The sequence below is a fragment of the Vitis riparia genome, chromosome 6, assembly GCF_004353265.1.
Source record: "Vitis riparia cultivar Riparia Gloire de Montpellier isolate 1030 chromosome 6, EGFV_Vit.rip_1.0, whole genome shotgun sequence".
Classification (NCBI taxonomy): Eukaryota; Viridiplantae; Streptophyta; class Magnoliopsida; order Vitales; family Vitaceae; genus Vitis; species Vitis riparia.
In genome coordinates this window covers 16,671,877-16,675,668 of record NC_048436.1, presented here as the reverse complement: position 1 = coordinate 16,675,668, position 3,792 = coordinate 16,671,877, and the positions used below count along the sequence as shown (strand labels likewise).

Here is a 3,792-nt window from a genome sequence, read left to right as displayed (position 1 = left end):
TCAAGGGGATGAAAAAAGGTTTATAAATCTCATTCATCTCCAACAGGTCACATGGCCTTTAGGCCGTGGGAGGCAATGCGGTGAGTGGGTCGTGTGCTCTAAATGGAGGCCTATTTTTGCAACAAAAGAAAGACCGAAACCGAACCAAGCATGAACCAAATCGGATCAAGATCCAGTCGACGGTCTGACTAGTTCAGTAGGAATTTTTCATAATATGGTTTAATGGCATGTAGATATTCTTTAGTCAAATTAGTTTTAATAGGCCCAGCAAAAGTTGTAATATTTTATGTTTTAAGTTAATAGAGAATATTTTTTACTTTAAATTTTTGTTGGTATTTTCCCATAATCTATAGTTATTAAGACATTGATATTTTCTCAAATTATAGAATTAAGTTCCAAAACAACATTTATTTTGACATAGATAAACATTTGAAAAATTATAATTTATCTTTAACTTACTTTTCTTTATAACCAAAATCTTTTCTCTTGATTTTTCATAATATTTTATTATGATTAATTATTCATGCATAGGTCTGAATCTATTATCTTCAACACTTATTTTTATTTTTATATGTCATGTTTGAAAATTTACTTCAGATAGTAAGTCAATAAATGTTTTTAAAGGTAAATGAGTGTATGAAATTACTATTCTTAGATCTTGACTAGTAAGGGATTCTTTTTTACTCTTTATCATTAAGAGTATAATTTGTTCATTTTATTACTTGAGCTGATTTAATTCTCTATTTATTAATTTCTTATATTTCATCATGTAAATTTTGAATAGTTATAAGTTTGTGAATAGTTTTGAATCTATTAAATATTTCATCTTTAATATTGATTAGATTTGGGTTCTTGAAGTCTACTTATCTCTTTAATTTGTAAGAATTAAATCTTTTAAACATAACAAATATTGAATTTTTATGTTGAATCCTCTATTTTATGACATCAAAAAAAATTTATTTATTTACTTTTGAAGAAATCATATTTATTATTTTATATGAACAAACATATTCACTTTCACATTCATTTTCATCATTAGAGTCTTCTAGACTAATTATAGGGGTTTAATGTGTCTAGTATTTGTGATAAATTTCATAAAAATATTCAAGTGTAAATATTAAACTACATAGTATAACATTTCAAATAGTAAAGACTAAAACCATAATTAAAGATAACTAAGGTTTTATTTTTTTTTGTCAAAAATATTATAATTTTAATTAATTGAATTATTAATTTTTCAAAATTTAGAAAAAATAAAAAATAGCATTTTAAAATTTGGCTCTCTTGAAAATCATATGAGAGGATAAAAATTGGTAAAAAAATAAATAAATTTAGAAAAGGTTATTGAGATTAATTAAGTACATCCTTGTGACGATATTTAATATTTTTTATGTTTTATAAATAGGGTAAATGGACATCGTTCTAAATACAGGAAGATGATATTATTATATATAAAAAAATGTAAATATAGTGAGTAATATTAATATTAAAAATATCTCATGGAATGGGGCAAGATAAAGGGCCAAAAAAAAAAGAAAAAATTAGAGAAGAAAGAAGAAAAAGAAGAGTGTTGTAAGCATAGGAAGTCAAAAGTACTGTATAAGTGTGATTCATCCCTGTTTCCTACTTCGATTATAAAGTATGGACAGAGACACAGAAAAAAAATGAGAAGAAGCAGGAAGAAGCAGCATTCAGCTTTCACCAGTGCAGAGTGGTATGGTGGTGTAGCATATGTTTGGTTGTTATTCTTGCTCCAAACAAGTGTGAGCTGATCCATTTCTGTACTCATTTTTGTCATCTCAGTCGACTGATTCGTTTAGTGGGCCTGGTGTTAGCCAAAAGCTAGCCACCAATTTTCTTTGCTTTATCCCATTACATTAGAATAAAAAGAAAATGGAGGTTTGAGAGGGCCATTGGGACCATTTTGACCATTATCAGTTGTCTTTTGTTTTCAAGTTGTAAGAAGTCCTGTCAAGGTTTATGTCATTTGCTATGTTGTTTCTGTTCCATTTTCAGTTCAAAGAGTGGTAGAGTAGAGGAGGAGGCATGGCTCAGACATTTGGGTGCAGCTCTGGAGATAGTAGATGGTCTCTCAAGGGAATGACTGCTCTTGTAACCGGTGGAACTAAAGGAATTGGGTTGGTGATACCTGTTTTTATGTCTTTGGGTTTGGACTATACCTTCCTATATATAAACGTATGTATCAATTCTGCAGGCATGCAATTGTGGAGGAACTGGCTGGATTAGGAGCAACCATACACACGTGTTCTCGAAAGAAAGCGAGCTCAATGAATGCTTAAAGGATTGGAAAGCTAAAGGTTTTGGAGTGAGTGGTTCAGTGTGTGATGTATCCTCTCGGGCCCAAATGGAGAAGCTAATGGAGACTGTCTCTTCTGTGTTCAATGGGAAGCTGAATATCCTTGTAAGTTCCTCTAGTCTAAGGTTCCTATCCATGATATTAATTCCACATACTTTGTCGAACTTCCTACAATTTGAGTTCCCCTACTTGATATATTTTATTTATTTATTTTTTGGTTCCGGACTCAGGTCAACAACGCTGCTATTGTTATTCAGAAACCAACAGTAGAGGTCACGGCAGAAGAGTTCTCAACAATCATGGCCATAAATTTTGAATCTGTGTATCATCTGTCCCAACTCTCACACCCCCTTTTAAAGGCATCAGGAGCGGGAAGCATTGTATTCATCTCCTCTGTTGCAGGCGTAGTGTCACTCAAGTATCTGTCTGCTTATTCAGCGACCAAAGGTATTTCGTTACATGATCCACATTATATATATATATATATTGCAAGTTCTTGGGTTGTGGCCCTTGTGGCCTTCTCGGCGTGTCATTATCATTTTCATTTTGTGATTTTTCAGGAGCAATGAATCAACTTACAAAGAATTTGGCATGCGAGTGGGCGGAAGATAATATTAGAAGTAATGCAGTTGCTCCTTGGTACATCAAAACTCCGATGGTGGATCAGGTAATTCAGTTGCTCTTCTGTTTTGTCTGGGAAAATTCAATAATCAATTCCTCTCTCTTTTCTGTCTTTTGCATAATCTGGGTTGCAGATGCTCAGTAACAAAACCTTTCTGGAAGGGGTGATAAATCGAGCTCCACTTCGCCGTGTGGGAGATCCGAAGGAGGTGTCATCTTTGGTGGCATTCCTCTGTCTACCAGCATCATCTTACATTACTGGACAGACTATTTGTGTCGATGGTGGCGTGACTGTCAATGGTTTTGAGCCAAACCTGTTCTAGGAACATCTTAAGACTCTCTCAAAAATCTTAGCTTCCTCTACCGCTTTCCTGTTTGGATCCTGTCTTTTTCCTGAATAATCTGTTTGGGGTGGTAAGTACTCTTCTGTTTTTTCGGTGTGGGGTTCATTTGAAAACATTGTTGCATGATGCTTATAATAATCGTTGGAAAGTTTGTAAGAAGTTACTTATCATTGGATGAGATTCTTGTGATGGGTGTTTCCTATAATCAGATTTATCTTGTTATAAGGTTATTGTTGTTGTAGTAACTGCAATTCAAAGGAAATTAATTTAGTATAATACTGTAGGTTGTTGTCTAGTGTCTACTACCTCAGCTTCTCATCCCACCCAACTCTCCCTCTTTAACTACCTAATATGAAATTAAAATATGAATTTTACCACCTGTCCGTCTTGTCCACCGTTTCTTTGGCTCTTCAGTCTTCACTGTATGGGTAGCACCACACTTTCTTCTATTCCTAATACATTCTCACATATTTTATAAACATTTAAGGACCAGTTATTACCAATATATAT

The 3,792-nt window shown here is 33.2% G+C and overlaps 1 pseudogene; it reads left to right on the top strand.

The window, feature by feature from the left end:
* Positions 1–1,954: 1,954 nt before the first annotated feature.
* Positions 1,955–3,507, top strand: LOC117916638 (annotated as a pseudogene).
* The last annotated feature ends 285 nt before the right edge of the window (positions 3,508–3,792 follow it).